This window comes from Castor canadensis, chromosome 6 (assembly GCF_047511655.1).
Source record: "Castor canadensis chromosome 6, mCasCan1.hap1v2, whole genome shotgun sequence".
NCBI lineage: Eukaryota > Metazoa > Chordata > Mammalia > Rodentia > Castoridae > Castor > Castor canadensis.
The window spans coordinates 167904667-167916832 of record NC_133391.1 but is presented as its reverse complement, the minus strand read 5'-3'; the positions used below and the strand labels follow the sequence as shown (position 1 = coordinate 167916832).

At 36.6% G+C, this 12166-nt stretch overlaps 1 protein-coding gene and 1 pseudogene across 5 annotated transcripts in view; one reads left to right on the top strand and one right to left on the bottom strand.

The window, feature by feature from the left end:
* Ctnnd2 (catenin delta 2) overlaps positions 1–12166 on the bottom strand; it is an 858282-nt gene that overhangs the window by 754358 nt on the left and 91758 nt on the right. For 2 of the 5 annotated variants that reach the window (XM_074077728.1, XM_074077727.1), the window contains exon 3: positions 3604–3711. The exons of the other annotated variants lie outside the window; for them this stretch is intronic. The gene's annotated coding sequence lies outside the window, so the exon portion shown is untranslated. The remainder of the gene's footprint in view (positions 1–3603; positions 3712–12166) is intronic. 5 annotated transcript variants of the gene reach the window in all.
* Positions 8529–9088, top strand: LOC109702181 (M-phase phosphoprotein 6 pseudogene; annotated as a pseudogene).

Here is a 12166-nt window from a genome sequence, read left to right as displayed (position 1 = left end):
CTAAGTTGAGGTTACTCTCTACTGTCTTGCTTTTTCTTTTCCTGTAGTTTGGTGCTGCCTGCCCTTTCATGGTTAAGTTGGGTTTCACTTTCTGTGTGCAGAATCCCTTGAAGAATCTTTTGTAGTGGTGGCTTTGTGGTAATATATTGTTTTAGTTTCTGCTTATCATGGAAGACTTTTATTGCTCCATCTATTTTGAATGATAGTTTTGCTGGGTAGAGTATCCTGGTGTTGAAGTTATTTTCATTCAGTGCCCGGAAGATCTCACCCCACGCTCTTGTTGCTTTTAATGTTTCTGTTGAGAAGTCTGCTGTGATTTTGATGGGTTTACCTTTGTATGTTATTTGTTTTTTCTCTCTTATAGTCTTCAATACTCTTTCCCCAGTTTCTGAACTTGTTGTTTTAATGATGCTATTTTGGTCTGGTCAGTTTGGTGTTCTGGAGACCTCTTGCATCTCTATGGGAAAGCTTTCTCTAGATTTGGGAAATTTTCTGTTATTATTTTGAAGAATACATTATGCATTCCCTTTGCTTGCACCTCTTCTCCTTCTTCGATGCCCATGATTCTCAGGTTTGGTCTTTTGATGGAGTCGGTGAGTTCTTGCATTTTCTTTTCACAGGCCTTGTGTTGTGTACCTAACAGTTCTTCGGTTTTTCCTTTAATACCATTTCATCTTCGAGTTCTGAGAGTCTGTCTTCTGTTTGTTCTATTCTGCTAGCTTGGCCTTCCATTTTGTTTTGCGATTCTGTTTCATTCTTTTTTCTGAAGTTTTCCATATGCTGAGTCATTTTCTCTTTAATGTTGTCTATTTTTGTCCTGAATTCAATTATCTATTAATCATGTTCTTTGTTTCACTTTGGTGTTTATACAGTGCTTCTATGGGGTTTTTTTATTTCTTCTTTTGCTTTTTCAAATTCTCTATTTTTGTTGTCTTGGAATTTCTTGAGTGTCTCCTGATTTCTGGGCAAGTGCTGTCACTCTTACTGTCTCTGGCCAGCTTGTTTGTTACAGCTCACGTGGGAAGTGGGTCTTCCCCCCTCTGCTGTGGAATTTTCTTCCCACTGCCACTTTTACAAGCTTTCCCGCTCCTGATTGCTGGGTATGTACTATCACTCCTGCCATCTCCGGCCAGCTTGTTTGTTTACAGTTCACGTGGGAAGCAGGTCTTCCCCCTCTCCTGTGGAGTTTTCCTCCCTCTGCCACTCTTACAAGCTTTCCCGCTCTTGGTTGCTGGGCATGCGCCCCAGCTCCCGCCCTCTCTGGCCAGGACCGTCTTATTTATTTAGTTTTGTGAGGGATTCCCCCCCACTTCAGCACTCAGGGCACCCCACCCTCTTTCCTACATGTCTCTTTAATTGTTATTGCTGATTATTCATTTTCTCTTTTTTTCCCTGGGTGGGGGCCGGTCTGTCCAGGGGGCTATGCTGATCTGGCCTAGGGCTGTCTGTGGGAGTACCGTGTACCACTTAGCTCACCTTGTGGTTCGCGTCTTTCCGAGCCATCTGGGTGCTGTCGTCTGGCGGCGGTGGGGGAGCCCTCCTCCTTTCTCCGTTTAAGTGAAGTGGAGATGCTCTGCGCAGGCTGGAGGTGTGGAGGGGTCAAAGTTTTGCCTCTTCTGGGTTTTTCCTATAAGGTGTGTCTCCAGCATCTCTCCAAAATTTTACTTTAGGAGGCATGCTTTCTGCTTCCTCCCTCTAGCCACCATCTTGGAATTGTATAAACTTTAAAATACTTCATTTTCTGTTGTTTTATGGTTCATAAATTTTATTTTCTCAATGCTTTGTAAGGTTTTCAACCTTAAAAGTCAGTTTCTTTTTCCATTTTGAAAAGAGGTGGCTATTCGATCTGTGGCATATTTTCATTTACTTTGTAAACTGTTATACCCAGTTTGGACTTCCCTTCTTTTTCCTTTCAGTCCTAAATCATCTGTAACATATTTGTTCATCTTTTTAACAAGACCTCCTCCACTTGATTTGTGACTTTATTTTCTGATTCAATGGTTTAATTTCTCAATCTGTGACTATTAATTCTTAGAGTAATTTTATGCCATTGGTGTTTTTTAAGCCTATATTACTTTTATTTGACATATGCTTTTATTTTTTAATCTCTTGGCATAAAATCTGGGTTCTTTGTGGGTTTCTAAGTGTATGTTCTGGGGCAGAATTTCATGGCTTAAGTTAATCTCCTGTTATTCTTCCTTCCTCTCTTGGAAATAGTGTTTTCAAAACACTATCTCCTACAGCTTTTTGTCAACTTCTCTGTTTTTTTTTAATTTGTTGCATTATTGTCAATGCACTTATTTTCTTTGAGACAACATATACACATTTATGTAGGATTTAACAGAAAAAGACATTAAACATTATCATTATTATTATTATTATACGATGAAGTATTTCCCCCATTTTCTGTTTAAATCTCTGATTGGTTAAACAGGGGGTAATTTAACATTTATAGGTGCTAGCGATTTCTCAAAATAAAAGAAAACAGTGTCCTTACAGCATAGATGGTAATCAACACTATGTGACACTTAAGGTGTCTCAAGTAAGGTATTGCTGGTAAAGTTTATGTGGTTGACTCTAATTCCTATAACTCACAGACAGCAGAGCTAGTTTCAGACTCACTGCAAAACAACCCACGCATTCTCTACTATGAAATTTTTCCTTTTAAATTATTTCAAGAAGGAACAGGATAGAGTGTTGGTAGAGTTTGACATTTCAGAATCTTGGACTGCCCACTCAGCTACTCATGAATTTATGTCAACTGAATTAATTTATCACAGCTTCAGCTGTACTTTCCTCAAACTATGAGTGATAATATCAACTTCATGGGTCACTGAGATGAGGAAATAAAGCACAGAACAATGCCCAACACATCAGAGACGTTGAGCAAATATTTGCTGAAAGGAATTTAAATCTTCACATAATAGCTCATGTTATCAGTTTTCCCTTATATAGTAATCACGTAACAGCAGACAGGAAATTTTTGAGATGAGCTGAAGGCAAAGATGATTTAATACATTAAGGCTTAAAGATATAAGGTTTCTAAATATAGCATTCTATGTGTGTGATTCAAAATGCTTAATGACAAAAATGCCAGGAGACACCCCCTTCAAAATTTAATCTGTATGTGATCTAGTCTGTTTTGTGCTCATGGACTCATAATATACAGTAAGGATATTATTGAACCTATGATTCAATTAGCAGAAGTAACAAGGAGAAACAGACCCATGTAAATCCTTTAATTTATTCATCCATGCATGTGGCATTTGTTGTGGTTCCATTATGTACCTGACACTTACAGGGTATCAGGTGACACTGGAGAAAATGCCATGGACTTAGTCAACTACGACTCTTCTGCACTATGTGAAATAATGACTAATAAAAATGGAATCAGTTGAGATAATTAGGCAGAGACAGTTCCTTTTACCAGAATAGCAGTGTTTTCTCATAATATTTTCAGCTATTTCAGTTTCAGAAAACTGACCACTCCCATTTAAAGTTGAGTGTTTTATCTGAAGACCAAAGATAAAGTAGTAGACACTTAAAAGTCAGGTTTGCAAGTCATAAAAACATTTAAGAATTCCTTTCCTCTACTTTCAGTACCTTCAGAAAATACAGCTCTGAAGTAGTTGTAACAATGTTGATTCTCTACTGAGAAGGTGCAGAGGATGCTTCTTGACTATTTTCCGAGGATTTTCTTTTCATCCATCACTGATAAAATAAAGAAAGAATTTAAGAAGCTAATTTACTACAGGAGTAATATAAGGTTTAGACACTTTCAAGGCTGCTCTTCCATAATTAACTTTTACAATGTTATCTTCCAAAATGAACACATTCTTTGTTGTTGTTGTTCCTTGTGTAAGATAGCATGCTGGCAAAATGTCTTGGTAGCTGATAGGTACCAGTTAAACATGGTACGTTTGTGTGAGTGCACATAGTGGTTTTATTTTCTGAGCCAAAACAGAACAAATGTAATAATGAGCAAATTCTTACTCACCTAAGGCAAGTAACAGTGATAGCTACATTTACTAGGACCTAGTTCTGAGCAGTGATACAGCTCTTCTATGTCTCACATCTGTTTTTGGTTCTGTGTTTAACAACAAAGCTTGGAATCTTCCTCTTAAGAATACCTAATCTGAGTAAGTACAGAGATGTGTCAGTCAGCAAGGGCTTTTTCTCACCTATGATAACTTGGTAATTATTCTTTCCACTTGAGCAACGCTGTGGGGGCAGGATATTGTTGCTAAGAGTATTTGAAATGAGAACGGGTGGCACCCTCCAGGCATGCAATGGGGAGAATTCCATAGGCAGCATGTTTTCTTTTGTATCTGCTTGGCTGTGTTGAGTAGAATTCGAAATTTTAATCTATATGCATATCTATAAAAGTAGCACTTTTATTATCAAAATAAAATATAATGCTGCAGCATCAAATAACTGAACTATAGTCACTAATTCTCAATGATACTTAGTTTTCTAAAAACAACTATACGTATATATATATATGACCTTTCAATTCCATGATTTATGATACAATATTTGGAAAATGATGGCAAACATAATTTTGCTACTCTGACAATTTGCAACATTTTCTCCAAACTTCTGTGGGCACATATGTTTATCTATTAACAATCTTGGTGTCACAGCATATGAGCATTTTGGTTAGTAGTAAGGTATTACAATACACATAAATTACCAAGGCACATATAATCAAACCACGATACCAATGGTTATATGAGTCCACTATATGGCGCTATAATTATTTAACAATTTACAGTTATATACTTAAATATTTGTTTCTTCTTACTATAAATAAAAAGTGCTACATTTATGCTTATGCACATAGAATAAAATTTGTCACGAACATTATTTAAACAAATGTGAGTCCCAGGATTCATATAATTTTATATTACTCTTTCTATATGTGATCTGCTGAATGTTTATCTTCCTTATCACAACTTATCTTTTCCTTCTCCAAACTAATTAGTAAAACATGTATATATACACATAGTACATATATATTTGTGTATATATATATGTGTAATATTATATGTATAGTGTATATATACTAGTGTATATATATACACATACATAACAAGATTCTAGGTGCTTGTCTTTGTTCTCGGGACTCATGTTTTGCTATTTCAGTCTTTGTGTTTTCAAAGGGAAGATCTGTAAAGACTAATTCAGTGACACATGATTTCAAGGAGAAGCTGTGATTTATTTCCAACAATACATTACATATTAAAACAACACTATTGTGGTGACATTACGATGGCTATTTTTTTTGTTTGTTTTGGTCATTCGGGAGATTGAACTCAGGGTCTTGCACTTGTTGGGCAGGTGCTCTACCACTGGAACCATGCCTCCAGACCTTTTTACTTTAGTTATATTTTAAATAGTGTCTCACTTTTATGCCTGGGCCAGTCTGAAACTGCAATGCTCCTGATCTACAACTCCAAAGTAGCTAGGATTTCAGATGTGTACCGCTAGGCCTAGCTAGAATGTGTACTTTTTTTTAAAAAAATAGTATTATCAGCTGCTTTTGAGAACAGACAATGAAATTTCTCATTCACTGCTGTTGGGAACACAAAATATTGGCACCACAATTGGCAGTTGCTTACAGAGCTACATTCATATGCATTGCCATGTCATCCGTAATTATTCTTTTAGGTACTTACCCAATTTTTTTGAAAACATATCTACACAAAACTTACATGTGAATGTTTATAGTAGCTTTATTAATCTCTGCTCAAACTTAAAACAACCAAGGTTGCCTTTCAAAAGATGAATTTATAAATATATGTGTATATCCATACAACAGAATATTATTCACTGTTAAAACAAAATGAGCCCTCAAGTTATGAAAAGATGCAGAAGAAACTTTAATGCATATTACTAAGTGAAAGAAGCTAATGCAAAAAGGTTACATACTATAGGATTCCAATTTTCTGACATTCTGGAAAAGGCAAAACTACAAAAGATCAGTGGTTACCAGGCTTTGGAGAAAGGAGGAAAGTGTTGACTAGGTTGACAAAGGACTTTTTAGGGGAGTGAAACTATTGTGTTTTAGCTATAAAGGCAGATACAGGACAGAATTCATTGGCCAAACCTAATAGAATGTTTTTACAGCACAAAGATGAAAGTATGTGGAAATTAAAAAGTAACTTGGTATATTGAGGGATCTGATGACAGAGTGGCAAATGTGAGAGTTATCTAACTATGTGATGAAACCTCGATGAAAGCTGTGGGGACAGAGTTAGTGACCTAAGAAACTTTGGAAATGAAAGAAGATTGCACACTAAAGGGAAACAAACTATTGTGATTTAAACATTATAATCTACTTGATGATATGTCCCACAGAGGTAAACGTTAACAACTGTGACACTGCTACATGTATACTGCATTGAACAGGAAGTAAATGAATGCACAAGGTGTAAGTCCCAATTTTAAACATAAATATATATATGCAAGTAGAGGAGGTTTGAATCAATTACCAAGTGGTAATGGACTAGAGATGGAGATGTCAGTGCAAACTCACACATAGCCTCATGTAGATGGAGATGGTTACACACAGAAATATTCTTGGATACATATAAACTCCCAGGCCAAGGTAGGTACACTTATTTCTTTTCTGTGTCACCTAAATACACCACAGTGGATGAGCACATTCTCTCAGGCCTTCAGTTTCTAATATCATTCTTAAAAAACAAAAAAGGAGTGAAAATTCTTGAAAGAAATGTCTGATTCTAAGACACGGTCAAAGACAGAAATACAAGATGAGCCTGAAGAACCCTGTAATGCCAGAAAATAAGGAAGGAATAATAAATAAATAATAAATAGGCAGAGGCATGCTGAAAGAACACAGGAGTTCCTTTGATCAAAGCCAGAATAACTTGAACAACCAAATAAACACGGTAGAACTAGATTAGAACACAAAGTATAAGATCATGTGTCCTCTCTAATACAAAGGAATAGGGAGAGAAGACAATTCGCCCATGAAGAATTAACTCATATCGGAATACCAGCCTCAATTAAGGTAGAACATTAACTCTCACTGCCTAAGTGTATAATAAGCATAGTGACCTCCTTCACAACAGAGTGAAGAAATAGGAGAAAGTTACTTTACAGTGGAGACATCTGACAAACACTACCTTGGCTAAGTGATCAAACCTGGCAGAAACAATGATGAATCATGTTCGTGATGTATACACTCCCTCTGTCAGACAGGTCCCAGTACAGAGGCATCCTATACCATGACCGACCTATGTTCACAAACTGTGAAAGTCATTAAAACAAGGTCCAATGACACAAGATATCCTGGATAGGGTCCTGAAATTGGAAAAAGGCATTAGGGAAAACTTAAGCACATCTAAATAAAATGTGGTCTTCAGTTGATAATAGTGCATTGATACTGATCTATAATTATAATAAATATGCCATATTTATGTAAGATGTTTATAATGAGGTGGTGGGGTATACAGAAACTCTCTGTATTGTCTTCTTAACTTTTCTGCAAATCTCAAACTGCTCAAAACCTCTTTCAATGAACACTTTTAAGATGCATCACACCCCTAATAATTACAAGCTAATAAAATCAATAGGAACTGATGAACAGAATCCATCCTACTCTGAATACAGAATACCTGAAGTAACTTTAAAGTAATCAAAGATAGCTTAGCATCAATTTACATTTACTAAGGTAATCAATATGTACTTTACAATCTTGTCATTCCTGCTCACTACCCCTGGGTTCATGTCCCCATGTCTGCCATGTGGCTTCTATGAGTCCTCAAGACTCTGGGTCTTGGTTATCTCACCTGCAACATGGGGGCCATGAAGACACTTACCCCAGTGGTTCTGGAGGAAATAAGGTAATATGCATAAGCCACCAAGGGGCATTGCCAACATAATGAACACAAAATTAGCTGTCATTACAATTAGGCTATTACCATGAAGACATTATCCTAAAAGAAAAGATCAGCAATTACTCCCCTCATTCTACTTTTGTTAAGCAAATTCTTGGAGGAGGTGCAGAGCAGGTAATTATTTCCTCTGAGTGGACAGATCACCTGTGGTTTTCTGTTTCTTTGTTCTTCTGCTCTCAAGTTGCTAATGGATATGTACTAACTTATAATGAAAAACACTTAAAACCCAAAGTTAATTTGCTATACCAGATTAACACATATATCCCATTTTAATTTTTACATTATTAATACAACGTGTGCACATATAGTTCAGGAGGATTTGAGGGTTGTTTTGGTTTGGTTTTTTACCCAGAGCCTCAAGCTAAATGCTCTGTCATTTGAGTGGCACCCCTGTGGAAAAACAGTTCTTCCCTTCTTGCCCTCCTTCCACATGTGCTTCTTCTATTAGTGCTAACAGCTTTAAGACTTGTCTGTTTGGGTGTTTTTGTGGTTACTTTCACATATCTAAATAATATACTTATGCACATGTTTGTTGTATCCAGTTAGACATTTTCTTTTGACTTCCTACTTTGACAATTAAAAATTCAGCTTTTCTGAGCCAGCATGGCAGCCGAGCACAAAACCAAATTGTCCAAGAATCTGCTGCATATGAAGTTCATGCAAAGTGGACTGGACTCAGAAACCAAGAAACAACTAGAAGAAGAGGAAAAGATCATTAGTGAAGAGCACTGGTTCTTGGATTTGCCAGAGCTTAAAGAGAAAGAAAGTTTCATAACAGAAGAGCAGAATTTCTTATTGTGTGAAGATCTTCTCCATGGAAGAATGTCATTCAGAGGCTTTAACCCTGAAGTGGAGAAACTAATGCTTCAGATGAATGCTAAGAGCAAAGCAGAAGAAAAAGATGAACATGAAATAGTGGAGCTTGATGTGTCCAACGAAGAAATGGCAAGAAGATATGAGACCTTGGTAGGGATAACTGGAAAAAAGTTTCCCAAGAAGCAGGACCATGCCAACTATGAAGAAGATGAAAATGGAAACATAAAACCAATTAAAGCAAAGAAGATGTTCTTAAAGCCCAAAGATTAAAATGGCTGCCTGAACAAGGGGCTCAGGGATGCCTGTGAAAGTAGTGTATTGGGGATCAGCCTGATGGTGTCCCAGTAGTTGTTAATAGTGTAATGATCATTTGTAAATAAGTGTACAGTTTGGAAACAGGCTGTTTTTGAAACAGATGTTCATGGATGTTATACATCCTTTTCTTCATGGTGTTCATCAGTAGTGGAGTTTCAGTTCTGATCTTCAAATGTGCATAGGCACATTTGCCTGAAGATTTCTTACCTCAGAATTTATATGTATGTATAGTTCTGCAGTCATTGATCTTGAATTGGCTCCTGTACACTAATGCCATTGTTTAAATTGTCCTTATGTTTATATTTTGTTTAAATTATTAATCATATCAAGCCAATTCATACTTTGATTTTAGAATCAAAAATCAAATGTCATCAGAATTTTATATGTAAATTCATCAAGAACAAACCTGCCTCTCTAGCCTGTAGTGTTTGCATTCCACCCCACCAGGTTGTCCTCTGTTTATACTGTATGGTTTTTTTATTAAAGCATTTAGTTTTCTTTTTCAATGTTCTGTAATAAACATCTGTTTTCACTTAAATTTGCTATTTTCTTATACTTTCAAATATTAATTTAATTCAGTAATGTAACTTTTAAAAACTAGCCATTAATTTGGAATATAGTGATAGGTTAGGTTGAACCAGAAGAAACTGCCCTTTATGGGTCAAAAACAATTGTCAATTTCCTATGGTACAGCCTGAAAGAATTTAGCAATGACCTGACCGTCTTCTGGTCTGAGCCCTGAATACTAACTCTGTGAAACTAAACGTGCGCGTGTCAGCCCATACGTACTAAGAACGCTGAGAATTACTGATGTCATTTAATTTTCCTCCAAGCAAATAAATGAGGTACACGTCTCCTCTCTCCCTGAATCTGTCGCTCTGTGACTCAGTTCTCTGGCAAGTTATGAAAAAAAAATGTGAATTTGAAAAAAAAAATTTCAGCTTTTCTAAACCTGTCCTTCTGTCATCTGCCTCTCAAGTTTTAGTACTTATAACTTGAAGTCCCTGATTTGGTTAGGAGTTTTTTCTTTTAATTTAAGTTTCCTTCGATGCTCCCCAGTACATCACCAAATGTGGTCATGGTCCCAAGGTCACAGAGGTAACAGATATGAGGGAATATGACATGGAGTTTAGAGTTATGATCTACATGGTAAGATTTACTGGTAATCTGGGAAAATGTATATTTATTAACCAATATAAACTAAGAACTGCTAGCTAAGTGATCCTTAAAGATTTGAGTTTGCGAAACCAACTCCAAAAACACTGCTTTTGACTTCCGAACTTTTTCTGCCATTTGTATGCACAAAGCATCAGAAGGAGCAGTACAATGGTCTTGTCCTCATGTTCCCAAACACCTATTTGACCAGAAGAAAATGCATGGCATGGTTTTTCTCTCCAACACACATTAAACAACCATCACTATTAGAACTGCTAAGTCAATGAAGTAACTCTAATTATTCATGATTATGTTTGTATAAATTACTCCTCTTTGCAGCAGTGGTTCTCACCCTTACTTTTCAATCACTACAAAAGAAACAGGAAATATTCCACCAGTAGTACTCGTGTCAATTCTTATCAGACAGAGATTACCATGAAATAATCAGAATTTAGATGGGATGTCACAGGCAGGGCAGTTACAAAATAAATCCAACTTCTCTATGCTGCAACTTCTATGCCACATGGCCACTTACTGAGTTCACTGTACCACACCACAGTAAAACATCATAAACTTAAAACTGATGCACAGATTTAGTCACTGGCCGTAACTAGCCACACTTCATTCACACACTGCCAAATATTTAATGAACACCCACCACCTGGCAAAGGTGTTTGGGGGTGGACCCCTCCCTCAGCAGCAGATACGCAAGCTCATGCTTATAGATCTTATTGTCTAGAAAGGGGGTGCAGACATATAAACAGGCAATTAGAATCCAGTGCAATCGGGACTAAGATCAATCATTACTTAAACTAATCCTAGCTTTCACTGGGAAATTTTTCACTTACAATCAGCCCCTCTGAGGACCTTTCTGCAGCTCTGGGGCTTCAAGCAGTTTCATGCCAACTGTTCTGTGGTGTTTTTCATAGCTGCCAGAAGTTGATTTCTGCTATAACTAGAAGGTTTCTATTTTAATATTTCCAATTCCAGCTGGTCTGCCCACCATCCTGGACCCACTTGCCTCTGCTTTCTTCCATCTCTCTACCACAGGCAGAGGAAAGTATAAATCACACTCATTCACTAGAGTTAGCAACATGAACCAAATTTTCTGCATTTTCCCAAGCATGGAAACATTTCCCAGTGCCTGATCACAGCTCCATCATTTCTACAGTAGAAACAACAATTCAGCTTCATCATTTCATTATCTGAATCCTTGAATTACATGTTCAATTTTTTTTGACTCATAAAGAAAATGCATCTGCTATTTTTATGTCACACTCCCAGGAGAGTCTGAGGCAGCATTTGGAGCTAAATATGTTATGTTGATATTTCAGATGCAAAAATATGAATATTCACATTATTTTGATTTTAAAAAGTCACTATAAACAACTGTACATTAGTCCAGGTTAGGTTCCCTCCAAAGTGACTTCCATGAACACATGAAGGAACTTCTGGGTTTCAGAGTTTTTATTTCCAGATTGCAGGAAAGACACCAAAACTCAGAATTTTCTTTTCTTATGTTTATGTTTGCATCTATTTTTTATTTAAAATCATCAGAATATGGATGCATGAGAATATGGTTTTAAAATATCTATGAATCAATTTGCTCAGAAACATAAAGCAAATTTTTATCACACAATATTCATGTAACCAGAAACTCAGTGGTTAAATATGAGTCTTTCTCATACATCTTATTAAGGATTTTGAGGCTGAGTATAGTTGCTCATGCCTGTAATCCCAGGTATTTGAGAGGTAGAGAACAGGAAGATTTTAACTGAAGACCAGCTTGGGCAAAAAAAATAATTATCCAGACCACATCTCAACAAATAAGCTTAGTGTGGTAATGTGTGCCTGTAATTCCAGCTATACAGAAGGTATACATAGATCACAGTTCAAGGCTGGTCTGGGCCAAAGAGCAAGACTCTATCTGAAAGATAACTAAAGCAAAGAGAACA